The sequence below is a fragment of the Cajanus cajan genome, chromosome 9 (assembly GCF_000230855.2).
Source record: "Cajanus cajan strain Asha chromosome 9, NIPB_CcT2T_4, whole genome shotgun sequence".
Lineage (NCBI taxonomy): Eukaryota > Viridiplantae > Streptophyta > Magnoliopsida > Fabales > Fabaceae > Cajanus > Cajanus cajan.
This window is the reverse complement of record NC_138525.1, coordinates 34,828,965-34,847,683: the sequence shown is the minus strand read 5'-3', so window position 1 is coordinate 34,847,683 and position 18,719 is coordinate 34,828,965. Positions and strand designations below refer to the sequence as shown.

General features: G+C 28.6%; 1 long non-coding RNA gene across 1 annotated transcript; it reads left to right on the top strand.

Moving 5' to 3' along the window:
* The first annotated feature begins 9,478 nt into the window (after positions 1-9,478).
* Positions 9,479-16,189, top strand: LOC145951675 (uncharacterized). The gene is made up of 3 exons (XR_014429553.1): positions 9,479-10,056; positions 11,116-14,878; positions 15,938-16,189. It is a non-coding gene; the product is annotated as an uncharacterized LOC145951675 (long non-coding RNA).
* Positions 16,190-18,719: the final 2,530 nt, after the last annotated feature.

Below are 18,719 nucleotides of genomic sequence, written 5' to 3'. Positions count from 1 at the left end.
ATACGAGATAATAAAAAATGACAACTAATCTAATATAATCTAATTAACATATGTACTATGCCAATTTGCATCATTGTTTTCTTGAACTTTTTCATGTGTTCAAATGATTTTGCAATGAAATTGTCAAGATTTAGGTTGAGGCTTCAAAGCTAAATCCAAAGTAATTTATATTATTGTTTGGTCACCCGCCTATAAACTATTTTTTTCCTATAGCTATTTGATATTAGACTATAGCTTATTTAAAAGTGATGTTTTGTGTAATTGATTAAATACATTTATTAAGTTTTAATTTAAAGTTATAATAATAGGAGAGAATATACAAAAGGTTAAAGATAGATCAGTAATTACTAAAGTAGTCAAATTTTGAGACAATATTATATACTTTCTTAATTATGCTTTTTGTGTTTCTTAAAATAAATCTTGAGGTTCTAAATAATATCTCAAATATATTATCTTTAATTGATCCAAAAATATCTAGTATTTTTCTAATACTCTAAGCTTGTTAAATATATAAATCTAATGTTTTACTTATACCTTGTTGATAACATAGTAAAAATTACATCGCATAAACTACACCTGTGCAATAAGATCAGTATGTATTTTAAACAATTAAATATAGTAAGTAATTTATAATCATTATTTAATAATATTTTAAAAATTATTAATACTTAACATTTCAAGTCTTTAATATTAGTATTTAATTCATTTTTATAATCAAGAAAATAATATTCATGTTTGTAAATATTGATTCCTCATATTTGTTATATTATCTTGAATCAAAGGACAAACCAAACTGATTTTAATTTGGTATTTTATTAAAATAGAATCGATTTATTAATTCTTATAGTAATTATTTTGAATAATTCAATTAACTCTTAATTAAGAGTGTATTAAAAGGAAAAAAAATTAATTAAAATAAAGCTTATTTAAAAGTGGTGTTTGGCGCAACTGATTAAAAGTATTTATTAAGTTTTAATTCAAAGTTATAATAGTATGAAAAAATATACAAAAGGCTAGGATCGATTAGTAGTTACTATAGTTGGTGAATTAAATCATTAATTAAGAACAAACAAGACAAAAACACTACAAAACTCGCCTAGGGAAAAAGTATTAGTCAAATTTGAGGCAATAATACATACTTTCTTAATTATCATGCACTACTAGAGAGAGAACGAATCCGTCACTAAATTTTATAAAATTCGTCACAAAATAAATTAGTGACAGAATTTGTGACAGAACTGATTTCGTCACAAAATATTTAGTGACGATAATTTCAGTCTGTCACAATCAATGATGGAATTAAGACATCACAAATAATATATTTTTCATCACTAATTTCTAATATTAAATGTTCATAAATTAATAAAATTTCATCGTAATTTGTGATAGATTAACTCCGTCACAAATTCATGACAGATTAACTTCGTCACAAATAAATAATTTGCGACGGATTAACTCTGTCACAAACTTCGTCACAAATTTGTGAGGGATATGTGCCTCTTATTAACGTCACAAATTGAGAGGGATGTTGGTCTCTTAAGGGTTCTATTGCACGACATTTCACTTTTTAGCATGTTTTATCCTTACTTACACAGTTTCTGAGAAACTTCCCAGAAGGTCACCTATCCCTATATTACTCTAAGTCAAGCACGCTTAACTATAAAGTTCTGATGAGATAAGCTACCAAAATGTATATGCATGTTGTCGGTATAACTTGTACAAATTAATTCATTTAAGTCATCCTCAACTATACAATCTCATACTTGTACTATAATAATAATATATAATAATTTTATATTGTGAATAGTAATAATAATAATAATAACAATAACAATAATAATAATAATATATTTAATTAGTCTTTATTTATATATACTTACTTTTATAATTAACAATCTACTTATTTTTATTTAAAATTATAATTTAAATTATTTTTATAATTTGTAATGATAATATAATTTATAAAATTATAAATATTTATTTATTACATAAGCATAAATTAAATTTTAACATTTTAAATAAATTATTAAATAATTTAATATATTTATTTATCTTAAATAAAAGATATAAAATTCAAAAAATGTATTTATCTTTGTTTTATTTTCTAATTATCAACCATTAATAAAATACTAACTTAAAATCTTATCTAATTATATCATAATATTTTCACATCAAATTTAAAACCAGATATCATTTATACAAAAATATTAAGATCATATAGTAAATTTTCAATAAGATTATAGTTAAATAATTTAAAATAATTAATGTTCCAATTATATTGTTAATTAGCAAATAATTTATTCAAAAGCTAATTGATTTTTTCTATATTAATTATTAGTAAAATTTAATAACTTTTAATTTAACAATTGGATCAATGAAATTCAACACACACCAGAGTTATTGAGCAGAATAACTTTACCAAGAGTTATTTTGTAAATTATTTGATTCCTCCACACTCTCTCTATCTCTCTCTGAGAGAGAGAAAGAGAGGACGGTTATACTAACACCGGTGTAACTTTTACTAAGTATTACACACCGCTTAATAACTTTATATTAAATGTGAATCCAACCGTTAGATTACAATAAAAATATAATAATATATAATAATTATATTACGAATAATAATTATAATATATTTAATTAATCTTTATTTATATATACTTACTTTTATAATTAAGCGGAATAACTTTACCAAGAGTTATTTTGTAAGTTATTTGATTCCTCCACTCTCTCTTTCTCTATTTGTCTGTCTGTCTCTCTCTCTCTCTATATATATATATATGTATATATATATATACATATATATATATATATAGAGAGAGGGACAAAGAGGAAGGTTATACTAATACCGGTGTAACTTTTACTAAGTATTACACATCGCTCAATAACTTTATATTAAATGTGAATTTTGTAAATCCAACCGTTTGATTAAAAGTTTACATCACTTTATATTTTTATATCAAATTTTGTTAAAATTGAACAACAACGTGAAGGTAATCAAAATGTTCATATTTTAGTATATTTTGAAATGTATATATTACGTTAATTTTGTTTTATAAGAATGAAGTATCAAATCATCTTGGATTAATATAAAATTATATATATATATATATATATATATATATATATATAATTTAAGAGTAAAGAATTTTCAATTTAACGGTTGGACTAATATAAAGTTATTGAGTGGTGTAATACTTAGTAAAAGCTATAACGGTGTTATTATAACCCTCCTCACACACACACACACACACACACATATATATATATATATATATATATATATATATAATTTTATTGACCTTTTTTAATATATAATTGTCAATTTTCGTAAAAAATTCTTACATTTTCGAAAAATATAAATTTGTCAGAAATATTCCATTAGTAATATAATTTTCTTATGAATTTTTTCATTGAAAATATAAATTTTCGACGGATCAATTTGTCGTAATTTAAAAAAAATTAACATATATTCTTTAATTCTGGATAATTCTTACATATAAAAGTTTCATAAATAAAATTTAATATTTCGAGAGGGATCAATAATTCCTCACAAATTTTGTCAAAAAATTTTAAGCTATTTGTGACGGAATTTGTGACAAAATACAAATGTTGACAAAAACCCTGTCACAAAATCCGTTATTTATTGTAGTATTGTGAAGCATTTTTGTGAGGGAATATTTATAGAGGAACTTGATCTGTCACAAAAATCCGTCACTAATTTTATTTTTTTATTCAATAACGAAAATTGTGACAGATCTTTTAGAGACAAAATTTAATTCATCACAAAATCCATCACAAATTTCAATAAATGGTAGTCCGTCACAAAAATTAAAATTCTCTCACAAAATTCGTCACTATTAGTGACGATATTTTGTCAATCACAAACATTCGTCATAAATATTAATTTTTCTAATAGTGCTATTTTGTTTCATAAAATAAATCTTGAGGTCCTATATATTATCTTAAATATATTATCTTCAATAGACCGAAAAACATCTAATATATTTCTAATGCTTTAAAATTGTTAAAAATGTAAATCTAATGTTTTTGTTATACCTTGTTATGATAAGACAGTGAAAAATTACTCCGTGTAAACTACACCAGTGTAATAAGATCAATATGTGATTTAAACAATTAAATACAATATGTAATTTATAATCATTATTTAATAATATTTTTGAAATTATTGATACTCAATATTTTAAGTCTTTAATATATTACAAGAAAATTGTCATTGTGACACAATACGTGTTATTAAAAACTATTTTTACTCACACAATAAATATAATATGTTAGTATATTGTTAAAAAGTGTGAGTATAAACTATAATAACACATAAAATATGTTGTTAAATCTCATTCAAAATCAACACTAAAATTGTATATAATTATATGTTAAATAAATATATACTTACATATATTGTACCTATAGTGACATTTTTTATATGTTGCTATATTTCACATTTCTTGTGATGATATTAAGATGTAATTCAATTTCATAATTAAGAAATATGCATGTTTGTAAATATTCATTACCTCGTGTTAGTTATATTATTTTGAATCAAAGGGGAAACCAAACTAATTTCCATTTGATATTTTATTAACATAGAAATGAGTTGTTAATTCTTACAACAATTATTTTAAATAATTAAATTATATAAATGTTAATTAAGAGTGTATTAAAAGAAAGAAATTTAATTAAAATAAAGCTTATTTAAAAGTGCTAATTTGAGTAATTGATTAAATACATTTATTAAGTTTTAATTTAGTTATAATAGTACCGAACAGCTAGGATAGATTAGTAGTCACTATAATTGGTGAAGTATTAAATCACTAACTAAGAACAAACCAGATCAAAGACAATAAAGAACTCTCTTACGACTAAATTGATCAAATTTTGAGACATTATATACTTTCTTAATTATCCTCTTTTTTTTTTTCTTAAAATAAATTTGGAGGTATAATGTGTTAAATATTTTATCTTTAATTGATCGAAAAATATCTAGTATTTGTCTAATGCTCTAAACTTGTTGAAAATATAAATCTAACGTTTTACTTATACCTTGTTATGATAACACTAGAAAATTACACTGTGTAAAACTACATCGGTGCAATAAGATAATTATGTGTTTTAAATAATTAAATATAGCAAGTAATTTAAAATCATTATTCAATAATATTTATAAAATTATTAATACTTAATATTTCAAGTCTTTAATATTAATAATTAATTCATTTTTATAATTAAGAAAATAATATAGTTATATTATCTTGAATCAAAGGATAAATCAAACTAATTTTAATATGGTAATTTATTAAAATAGATCAGTATTTTGAGGCAATATTTTAAGAACAAACAAGATCAAAAACACTTTAGAACTCGCTTAGGACTAAAGTGGTCAAATTTTGAGGCAATATTTTATGCTTTCTTAATTATCCTTTTTTTTCCCTTAAAATAAGTCTTGAGGTCCTATATATTTTCTTAAATATATTATCTTTATTTAATCAAAAAAACATCTTGTATTTTTCTAATGCTCTAAACTTGTTAAAAATATAGATCAATATTTTAAACAATTAAATATAGTAAGTAATTTATAATCATTATTTAATAACATTTATGAAATTATTAATACTTGTAGACACCCAATTTTGAACGGGGTACTTAAATCAAGGACAAAGGTATACTAAAGTGAGACAAACAACCGTTGAGAGGCCCAACACATTGAGTAGTAGTTTTTTTATGATAATATCTCTCGTTACAAAACTAATTTTGATGATCCAACCTTTGAGATTAAAGATTAATGTATTGAGAAAATATCATCAAAATTCCAGCATCATCCAACGGTTAATGAGTTCTCTAGTTGCCTCGCACTATAGCTGGAAAAAAATAGCACGTATGACCCCTAAGGGCCCAATAGAGCACCTAAATGGGCCAAGATGGCTCCAGAAGGCCCAAAAAACTCATAAAAACTGATCTGGGGTGTGGAACGGTTGTTCCCAAATTGGAATGGGTGGTTCCCAATGTTGGAACGGCCCGTTCTGAAACCAGAACGACCCATTCCCCTTTCCAGAAAATTTTGCATTGGGTAGCATTTTTGTTATGTGATAATATCTCTCTCTAAAGACCTAATTTTCACGATCCGGCTGTTGAAGTTCAAGATCAATGTATTAACAATATATAATCAAATGTTTAGCATGATCCAACGGTTAATGATTTCTCTAGAGGCCTCGCATTGCAGCTGGAAAATATGTTTAGCAGACGTTTTTATTATGATATTATCTCTCACTACAGACCTAATTTCAATGATCCAACCGTTGAAATTGAAGATCAATATATTATGAGGATACATACAAAATCCCACAAGATTCAACGGTTAATGAATTCTCTAGATGTCCTACATGGTACCTAGAAAAAAATTGTATTTTTATAAAATTTAGTCCTACATCGGATAGCTCTCTTATGCTTCTGTCTCCTAGTTGGCTATATAAGAACCCCCTGGCCAAGGGATTAAAAAAAGGAAAAAGCTGCATAGCTTCCCCCTCTCTACATAATCCTTTGAGTGATAGTGAGATTTTTGTAGAGTAAAGGACTGCCAAAACACGTCCTGCACGCATATGGGAATATTCTCTTTTAAAAGGCTTGTTTAGAGGTTCTAAATTATTCTCTTTTATTTATTCTTTTTCTTATTTTTTTATTATTTTATTTCTTTATTTATCATTTTATTTATTTTATTTATAATTCTTATATACTAATAAATAATCATGTAGATAATAGGTATTTATTTTTCATGTAAATAATATTAAATGATAAAAGGGGATAAGCTATTTAAAATATTATTTATTATTATGCTAATTTCATCATAGGGTACCAATTTAGGTTATCCTAGGAGTGTCTAATACCTTCCCTATACGTAACCGACTCCAAAACCCAATTTTGGCTATAAAGACCTTTATTTTAATTTCAAAATCTTTTCTTTTTTCCAATGTTTTGAGTAAAACATTGGTGGCGAATCCATGAACTCATTTTTCAAAACCAACCATTATTTGAGGATTAGTCTGATGTCCGAACATTCCTTAATTAATGAGATTTTTCAAAAGGGTAGTTCAAACCATTGGTCATAAGATCAGAATTTTTTGGGTTATGACAGATGGCGAATCTACTAGGAAATCTTAAAGAGAGTCAAGCCCAAATAAGTGATAAAATTAGAAAAATAAGAATAACAGTTCAAATATTTTCCCCTGTCATCTTGTTTGTAAATATTTGTATTTATCTTGTTTATCTTCATTTTTATCTTTTATCTTTTATCTTTATTTTTTATCTTTTTTGTAAATATATGCTTATCTATTTTAGAGTGGCTTTAATATCTTTTGTTTGTTTGAATTCTTGCACTTGTTTGAAATAAATAATTATACACAAACCCTTGCACACAATAGTTCCCTCTATACCTGGGGGCATGAGACCGTAAACATAGGGGGTGATTGACGTACGACCGGTCCAAGAACGGCCTTAGAGCTTGCAAGCCTTGTCGAAAATCACACTCAAGGTGATAACCGGTTACTCTAGCCTAAAATACTACGACAAACCTTAGAGTTTGCCTGGTGATGGCGATAGAGGTACTGGGACCCTATAATAGGGGCACCTTGGGAGCATTCAAAGACTAGTGATGAAAATTAGAACCTTCATATACAAAGCACTTTCTTTGACAGGGACTCCAAACTATGGATTTGAACGTAGTCATTCATGGTTGTACTTTAATTGAGCATGTGTGTGTGCATTTATTTGTATTATTTTAATAAGAGTGGATTGGAATTTTAAAACAAACAAATAGATAATAAAGAAATAAAAAAATAAAAAAAAAAGAAATTTATATCCTTTTGTACATTCTTAGGTCATTATTCCATTAACATCATATAGGTAGTTTCTTATTTTAAAGGAAACAAATAAAAGTCTCTATCTTTACCATGCATCATCTCCTCTTAGATAATAGAAACATTGATAAAGTTTAGGAAAAAAAAATGACATGCATCCTAAATTATCTCATTAATTCCCATCCATTTGATTTTATTAATCAAGGAAGGTTAGGTTGCAACATGTATAGAAAGTTAAGAAAAATGAATGCTCTAATATACGATAGTATCTTCAAAGCCCAAATCAATTTTGAAAATACTATGGTTGGGCCCTTGCTTTGATGTGATTTGTTGAAGCAAGTCTTCTTAGAATCTAATATAGATTCTCGCTTGATACTTCAAAATCTATTTAAGCATTCATAGATAAACAAATCAATGAGAGTGATATTTATCATTCTCAACTTTTTCTGCATTCTGCATTACATTCATTTAGAGCATATCCTTCCTCGTAAAAGAATAAATGAGAATAAAAAGGGAAATTAACCTATGTGTGTTAGTCATAAATAATGGAAAGTAAGCCATGCATAGAGAGTATAGGGTAAATAACTCCACAACGATCAAGACACCAACTCTTATCCCAAAAAGATGAAGTCGTGTCATGGGATCGTGAAATCCAAGTGGAATAGGACCAATGACTAGGAACGGACAGATCCACACTCCTAACGAGTCTCAAGCTAATAAAGAGAACCTGAGGTGGAGGAAGAATCCTTTAAACACTAAGACAAAGTGAATAGATCTTTTTTGAAAGATGATTTCAATAGAGAGAGGAAGCATTACTTGTTAAGAACCTACTAGAACGAAAATTCGTAAAAGGCGTTCTAAGCAAAAATCAGTAAAAAAATCTCCATAAGACAAGGATTTTAGGCAAAAAAAAGGCTAAAAGAAAAAGTAATGTTCGTTCGAACTGAAAAATTGAGAGACAGCTTGAATGTTCCTCATGAGAAGCAAGACTCCATGGAAAGCTCTATCATAGCTTCTACCTATTCCTACTTCCTAGGAAAGGCTTAGGATATAGGTTAACTAAAGTTAGTGGAAAAACACATAGAAGGGGGGCGGGGGGTTGAATATGTGTGTGTTAGTACGAAGGAATTTTAGAAACGTTTTCGCAAGAGTAATGCTCTTCGTCTAATGCACTTTTGAATGTCAGACGGTTACACAGAAATTGGTTAACATAATGTCATTGCATTTGAAAGATTCATCGTCTATTGAGAAAAATGTTTTACAATGATAATTATTAAAGTTCTAACATTTTCCTTTTCAAGATAGTTTCATTTGAAGACAAGTAGAGGATAAAGCTTTTCAGTCTAATATGTTTGTTAAACAAAATTTGCGTCTTCATCTCAAAAATGGTTTCAATGAAGAATAGATAGTAGACGAAGATTAATTGTTATTCAAGAATTGAAAATAATCTGTGTCTGAAATATAGATAGAGTAGTGCAATCACTTATATACTGGTTTGCTCAACTGAGCTACATCCAGTCTCCTTCAACTTGAAGGGTTTCACTAGATATGAAATGAAGAACATTTGAGTATTATCGTCCACTCCTGGACCTGAGTATTCTCGACCACTCCTAGCCCGTTGGCTTCTGTAACATCCCAAAAATTTTATTCTTATGTATTGGGATTATTAGAAGGATTATCATATTTTTATACGTATTTTACTATTTACGTATACGTATTTTACTATTTATGTATACGTATTTTTACTATTTACATATACGTATTTTACTATTCACGTATACGTATACGTGAATAGTAAATGGCTGCTAAGGAAACCACGAGGGAAGCAAGTTTCAATTTTTTAATTAATTTTAATATTTTAATGAATAGTGCATAGTAACTTATAATATTATTTTAATGAATAGTGCATAGTGCATAGTAACTTCAAAATTTCTATAAATAGGGCCCTAGGGTATTTGGAAATTCATAACTTGGAGAAGAGGTCCTAGAGAGAGAAAGAAGAGAGAGAAAGGGAGAAAGAGAGAGAGGAGGGGAAGGAAAAGGGGAGAGAGAAGAAGAAGAATCCAGTAGAGGAGGTTCTGCCTAAGGAGAGAAAGGAGGAGGAAGATAGAGGAGGTTCTACTCTAGTTCCGGTCCGGTTTAAGAAAAAGAGGAGGAGGTTCTGCCTGAGTTCCTATTTATCCAGGTACGGGGGAAAAGGGGATTATTTATATGTATAGTACATGAGGGAATTGGGTAGAGGAAGAATTCCTTAGGATTATGATTGATTTTACAATTATTTGATTTGGAGAATTATTGGTTCTATTAAAATTATCTGTGTTGAGGTTTATAAATATGCCTAAGTGTAGGAATGATGATCTGTGAAGAAGAATGAATTGTAAGGAAAATGCGGTGAGCTAGATTTTGGAATAATGAGGGGTTTTACTGTTTATATTAATTATTCTATTGATTATTATATTAATGAAAGTTATTGTTATATTACTTGTTAAGAATTAATGATATTGATGTGAATTGCTTGAGGGGTATGTAAACCCTATTATATTGAGCTTATCTGTTATCTATGTGATATGGAATTGCGTACGTGATATGAATTTGAGTTATAAGATGAAAGGATGTATGAATGTGATTTTGATTGTGATTGTGGTGTCTCACATCGATGACTAGGGACGGCACGGCCCCTGGGTAAGTGGTGCTACAGGGAGGGCGTGACCCTAGCATGGTGTGGGATGAGTAAGACAGTTAACACCACCATTTATGTCGTTTATGGCAGCCCTGGCATAGGGTTAATTGCAAGAGATTGTATTGATTGTAATGTGATTGTGTTTCCTCACACCAAATGATTAGGGATGGCATGGCCCCTGGGTAAGTGATGCTACAGGGAGGGCATGACCCTGGTCTGGTGTGGGTTGAGTGAGGCAATTAACCCGTATCACTTGTGTCAGATGTGGCGAGGTCTTGACATAGTGTTAATTGTTGAGATTAGCATGAATTATTGATGATGTTGAGATTGACATGAGTTATGAATGGTGAAATAATTGTTTTAATGATGTGAATGAGAAAAGGTATAAATGATTTTGTTAATTATAAAATCTAAGTGGATTATGATGAATTGATAAACTATGATACATGATTGTAAATAATTTATTAAATAAAGAAATATGATGAGATTTTAACATGGTGTGTTTGGATGTACTTCGCATATAGATATCTTCTTTTCTCACCGTATAAATTGTGGATATTTTAGGTGGAGAAGATCCGGCTACGAGTGGCATCTAGAATGCCAACTGTTTTATTTTGGGAAATACTCTGATATTGTGACATCGGGGCAAAGGATTTTTTAGGATGAAATATTTATGTGAATTTGGTACTGTAATATTATTTTGAAAACAATTTGTAAAGAATCTTGTGTTTTATGTTTGATATTTCAATTAGTGTAGTTGTTGAAGTTTCTTATGTGAACCCTTTTACTGTAACTGAAAAGATTTATTACAATATACATGTTGGGGTAGAGGGTGTCACATTTAGTGGTATCAGAGCCTGGTTGATCCAATCGGCCGTGAGTTATGAGTCTACTATGCTTGTTTGGTAGATTAATAATGTGATGAGTTGATTGATGTGCTAATGTGATGATTGATTATGTTGTTATTTGTGTGCAATGTGTTCTCAGGATTTGTATGATAGATTTTGATGAATGCTATTTTTGATTGCTTCTTTGATAATCGCTTATTTGTTTGATATTTCTTGCTTACGTAAGAGGTAGTGGTTTAGTGATATCGCTTGTGTTGAAAGCATATGTGTGAATAATAGACGAGATACTGTGCTAATATTATAGGAATTATTGAGGCCTTAGATTTGAATAAGACATGGATTTATTTTAAGTGTACTAAGAGTTTACGATTAGTGAAATTTTTGAAAGCTATAGTTGTAGCGATTCAATTCAAGGATGACATATGTCGAGAAATGGGGTTTTGGTATTTTTTTTTTTTAAGGAGAAATTGAAGAATTGATGATTTCTAGAATTTGATAGCCGCATATTTTCTAAGTCTTTTTTATACGAATATGTGAATCGTTTGGTTTAAATTTGTGGTGAGAAAATTTGATTTAAATTTGAGGTGGTAAGAAGTAAGTTTGGAAGGATTGAGGTATTTTGTGGCTTAGATGTTGATGCATTAGTGTGTAGGGGATGTTTGCACTCCCGTTATAGTTACTTTGATGAGCAAAGGTCTAGTTGTAAGCATTGAATATATCTGTGGTGATTTTTGAATTTTTAGCTAAGAAGATGATCCTTTTAAATTCTGATGTCTTCATAAGAGTTGTAGTTTAATCACTTAGCTTTCTTTGGTGATAGGTTGAGATCACGTGGGATGTGTTGTTTTCTTTGGTAGTTGTTTAAAAGAGAAGTTAGGCTGTATAATAATGTTTTTGGGTTAGTAGGCAATGCAAGGATAAGAATTGACTTTGTTAAAATATTTCGGTGCGTTATCATATGGATTAAGAGGTTGTTTAAGGTTGTATGATGCTATGTGGTAAAGGTTGTTCATATGGATGATATATATGAAGGTTTAAAGTAGGTATTCGAATATGATTTAATATGCAGGTAGGTTGATATGTGGATAGATGACCTTAGGGATCAATTGGTGAATGTAGTGTGGTTAGTAAAAGTGATCTTAGGGTATGATATGATCATATTGTAGTTAAGGGTGGAGATATATTCAAGACGGATGTATGTTGAGTTAACAAAGTATTATTATTTTATTTTATCTTATTTTTATTGATTGAGTGATTGCTTGTTTAATTGATTAATTTATTTTTATTGTATGAGATAAGTTTTCTTGTCCCTATAAATTCCAGTTGAGGTAAACATAGATATGACTCTTGTAGAAGTTGTGTTTAAGTGGGGAGATATCTAATCCAGTTAGTGAAGATAAGAGTTTTATGATATTAGTTTATTATTATTAGAGATTTATTAAAGGAATTTTTAAGATAGCATTGCCATTAACTATATTCACTAAGAGGGGTATTGTCTTTATGTGGGATAGTAGGTATGAGAGTAGTTCCAACTCTTAAGGCAAGATTGACTAATGTTAATACTACTAGATTTTAGAAAGTCTTTTGTGGTATATATTTATGTTCCTAAGGTAGGTTTGGATAGAATGTGAATGCAAAATGGATCAAATAATAGCTTATACTTCTAGAAAATTGAGAATTCATGAGAGGAATTACCTTACCCATGACCTTGAATTGGAGACATTACCTATATGATTCTAAGCTTGAGGTATTCAGTTTTAAATATCTATTGACCAAAAGAGATAGTTAGAAACTTCTTAAGAAATAAGATTTTGATCTTATTAGTTATTTGGCCAAAGCCATTGTGGTAATTGATGTTTTGATTAGAAAACCTTTATATTTTCCTTATGATTAGAAAGATGGATCTTTTTAAGAATTTAAGTCTGACTTGTGAGATTACTCCTAGTGGTGAAAAATTAGGTATGACTCGAATAACAAGTGGATCATTGAGAGAAATTGGAGAAATACAATTAGTTGATTCATATTGGTAACAAGATATGAGGATATAGAATAAGGTGATGGATAGAGGTTTGACTTGGTTGTAGATGGAATAGTAAAATTAGTGATTTGATATGTGTATCTAGTTAACATGCTTAGGTGTTTGATCTTTATAGATGATTATAGAAGTAATATCAATATTGTGACAGATGCTTTGATTATGATGATCACTGATATAATATTTTTTTGATTATTTAAGGATTGGAGTTGATTGAAGAATTTAGAGACTTATGCTTGATGTGTGAGATTATCCTTAGGGGCATTGAATTGATTATGTTGAAAGTGATTAGTGAATTAATGGGTGAGATCAGAGAAGCCTAGGAGTCAGATCTTTTATTAGGGAATCTAATGGAGAAGATTGGTAGAAGTATAGATAACCATTTTTTAAATAGAAATCGACATTGTTTTGAAGTGCAAAGAGTAAATTTGGGTGCTTAGTAACCTTGAATTAAGAAAGATGATCTTAGAAAAAGGACGTAATAGTACTCTTAGCATTCATTTAAGAACTACTACGATGTATCAGAGTAGCGCAGCGGAAGTATTGTGACCTATGATGAAGAGAGGAGTGAAGCAATTGTATACTTGTGATTAACATACTATAAGTCTTTAAGAATTTTGTAGCACTTGGACGCTCCATGTTGGAAGTAAAATGGTGAATGGATAAGACTTTAGTGATAGATTTGTCTGAGACACTTAAGAGATTGATTTTGTTTATATGGATAGGCTTGTCAAGGTTATTTGTCTTACCCTTAGAAATCATTTGATGAAATTGATAGAGTTGTATAAGTAAGGTAATGAGGTTGCATAAGAATTAGAAGTAAGAAGCGAAGAGTTTATCATTGCAAAAATTTCGAGGACGAAATTTCTAAAAGGAGGGGAGTAATGTAACATCCCAAAAATTTTATTCTTATGTATTGGGATTATTAGAAGGATTATCATATTTTTATACGTATTTTACTATTTACGTATACGTATTTTACTATTTATGTATACGTATTTTTACTATTTACATATACGTATTTTACTATTCACGTATACGTATACGTGAATAGTAAATGGCTGCTAAGGAAACCACGAGGGAAGCAAGTTTCAATTTTTTAATTAATTTTAATATTTTAATGAATAGTGCATAGTAACTTATAATATTATTTTAATGAATAGTGCATAGTGCATAGTAACTTCAAAATTTCTATAAATAGGGCCCTAGGGTATTTGGAAATTCATAACTTGGAGAAGAGGTCCTAGAGAGAGAAAGAAGAGAGAGAAAGGGAGAAAGAGAGAGAGGAGGGGAAGGAAAAGGGGAGAGAGAAGAAGAAGAATCCAGTAGAGGAGGTTCTGCCTAAGGAGAGAAAGGAGGAGGAAGATAGAGGAGGTTCTACTCTAGTTCCGGTCCGGTTTAAGAAAAAGAGGAGGAGGTTCTGCCTGAGTTCCTATTTATCCAGGTACGGGGGAAAAGGGGATTATTTATATGTATAGTACATGAGGGAATTGGGTAGAGGAAGAATTCCTTAGGATTATGATTGATTTTACAATTATTTGATTTGGAGAATTATTGGTTCTATTAAAATTATCTGTGTTGAGGTTTATAAATATGCCTAAGTGTAGGAATGATGATCTGTGAAGAAGAATGAATTGTAAGGAAAATGCGGTGAGCTAGATTTTGGAATAATGAGGGGTTTTACTGTTTATATTAATTATTCTATTGATTATTATATTAATGAAAGTTATTGTTATATTACTTGTTAAGAATTAATGATATTGATGTGAATTGCTTGAGGGGTATGTAAACCCTATTATATTGAGCTTATCTGTTATCTATGTGATATGGAATTGCGTACGTGATATGAATTTGAGTTATAAGATGAAAGGATGTATGAATGTGATTTTGATTGTGATTGTGGTGTCTCACATCGATGACTAGGGACGGCACGGCCCCTGGGTAAGTGGTGCTACAGGGAGGGCGTGACCCTAGCATGGTGTGGGATGAGTAAGACAGTTAACACCACCATTTATGTCGTTTATGGCAGCCCTGGCATAGGGTTAATTGCAAGAGATTGTATTGATTGTAATGTGATTGTGTTTCCTCACACCAAATGATTAGGGATGGCATGGCCCCTGGGTAAGTGATGCTACAGGGAGGGCATGACCCTGGTCTGGTGTGGGTTGAGTGAGGCAATTAACCCGTATCACTTGTGTCAGATGTGGCGAGGTCTTGACATAGTGTTAATTGTTGAGATTAGCATGAATTATTGATGATGTTGAGATTGACATGAGTTATGAATGGTGAAATAATTGTTTTAATGATGTGAATGAGAAAAGGTATAAATGATTTTGTTAATTATAAAATCTAAGTGGATTATGATGAATTGATAAACTATGATACATGATTGTAAATAATTTATTAAATAAAGAAATATGATGAGATTTTAACATGGTGTGTTTGGATGTACTTCGCATATAGATATCTTCTTTTCTCACCGTATAAATTGTGGATATTTTAGGTGGAGAAGATCCGGCTACGAGTGGCATCTAGAATGCCAACTGTTTTATTTTGGGAAATACTCTGATATTGTGACATCGGGGCAAAGGATTTTTTAGGATGAAATATTTATGTGAATTTGGTACTGTAATATTATTTTGAAAACAATTTGTAAAGAATCTTGTGTTTTATGTTTGATATTTCAATTAGTGTAGTTGTTGAAGTTTCTTATGTGAACCCTTTTACTGTAACTGAAAAGATTTATTACAATATACATGTTGGGGTAGAGGGTGTCACAGCTTCACTCATCAATGCTAGTATTCTTAAACCACTTCTGGTTCTCCAAGTATTCTCGACCACTCCTGGCCTGCCAGCTTCACTCACCAGCGCTAGTATTCTTAAACTATTTCTAGTTCTCCAAGTATTCTCGACCACTCCTGGCCCGCCAGCTTCACTCACCAGCGTTAGTATATTCTTCTCAACCACTTCTAGCTAGCAGTGAGTATTCTTTGACAAGCCCCTCCGGGCTTTACAAGTATTCTTTTCCTAGCCTCTTTAGGCTTTACAATGTTGGCTAGATAGTTTTGGTTTGAGTGCATACACACTACAAGAAAAATGCTGATTTCCGACGGAAATTTCTGACGGAAATAGGTAAATTTCCGACGGATTTTGCTTTTTCCGACGGATTTCCGACGGATTTCAATCCGTCGGAAAAAGTGGCGTCGGAAAAAAAATCCGTCGGAAATAATTTTTCGACGGAATTTTCCGACAGAAAATTCTGTCGAAAAATTCCGTCGAAAATTTTTGACGGAAAAATCCGTCGGAAATTGCTGTCAAATTTTCCGACGGAAAAATCCGTCGGAAATTATAATTTTTTTTTTAATTTTAATAAATTTATTAATATAACAACTCTCATATTTGGCTTCTCAAGGGTTCTATTTCACAATATTTCACTGTTTAGCGTGTTTTATTCTTACTTGTGCAATTTCTGGGAGACTTCCCAGAAGGTCACCCATCCCAGTACTACTCCAGGTCAAGCACGCTTAACTGTGAAGTTCTGATGAGTAAGCTACCGAAATGTTTATATATGTTGCCAGTATAACTTGTACAAATTAATTCATTTAAGTCATCCTCAAATATACAATCTCATATTTGTACTATAATAATAATATATAATAATTTTATATTACGAATAATAATAATAATAATAATAATAATAATAATAATAATAATATATTTAATTATTCTTTATTTATATGTACTTACTTTTATAATTAACATCTACTTACTTTTATTTAAAATTATAATTTAAATTATTTAATTTTATAATTTATAATGATAATATAATTTATAAAATTATAAATATTTATTTATTACATACTTATAAATTAAATTTTAATATTTTAAATAAATTATTAATTAATTTAATATATTTATTTACCTTAAATCAAACATATAAAATTTAAAAAATGTATTTATCCTTTTTTTTTTCTAATTATCAACTATTAATAAATTACTAACTTAAAATCTTATCTAATTATATATAATATTTTCATATCAAATTTAAAACCAGATATTAGTTATACAAAAATATTAAGATCATATAGTAAATTGTCAATAAGATTTTAGTTAAATAATTTAAAATAATTAATATTTCAATTATATTGTTAATTAGCAAATAATTTATTCCAAAACTAATTAATTTTTTATATTAATTATTAGTAAAATTTAATAACTTTTAATTTAACAATTAATTGGATCGATGAAATTCAACACACCATGAGTTATTGAGCGGAATAACTTTACCAAGAGTTATTTTGTAAGTTATCTTAAATCAAACATATAAAATTCAAATAATGTATTTATCCATGTTTTATTTTTTAATTATCAACCATTAATAAAATACTAACTTAAAATCTTATCTAATTATATCATAATATTTTCATATCAAATTTAAAACCAGTTCTTACATTTTCGACAAATATAAATTTGTCTGAAATATTCTATCAATAATATAACTTTTCTTACAAAAATTTTCTCATCAAAAATATAAATTTTTCGACAGATTTAATTTTATTTTATAAAAAATCATCTTCGATTAATAACATTTTGTATATATGATTTAAGAGTAAAAGATTTTCAATTGAACGGTTAAATTTACAAAATTCACATTTAATATAAAGTTATTGAGCGGTGTAACACTTAGTAAAATTAATACCATTGTAATTATAGCTCCCCTCATGTATATATATATATATATATATATATATATGTGTGTGTGTGTGTGTGTGTGTGTGTGTGTGTGTGTGTGTGTGTGTGTGTGTGTGTCTATATATATATATGATTTAAGAGTAAAATATTTTCAATTTAACGGTTGAATTTACAAAATTCACATTTAATATAAAGTTATTGAGCGGTGTAACACTTAGTAAAATTTATACCATTGTAATTATAACCCCCCTCATATATATATATATATATATATATATATATATATATGTGAATTTGGTAAATCCAACTGTTAGATTGAAAGTTCATATCTCTTATAGATTATATATACAAAACTTTATATTAATCCAAGATGATTTGATACTTCATTTTTATAAAAACAAAATTGATGTAATATATTCATTTCAAAATACACTAAAATATGAACACTTGGATTATCTTCCAGTTGTTGTTCAGTTTTAACAAAACTTGATATACACGTATAAAGTGATATGAACTTTCAATTTAACGGTTGGATTTACAAAATTCACATTTAATATAAAGTTATAGAGCGGCATAATACTTAGTAAAAGTTA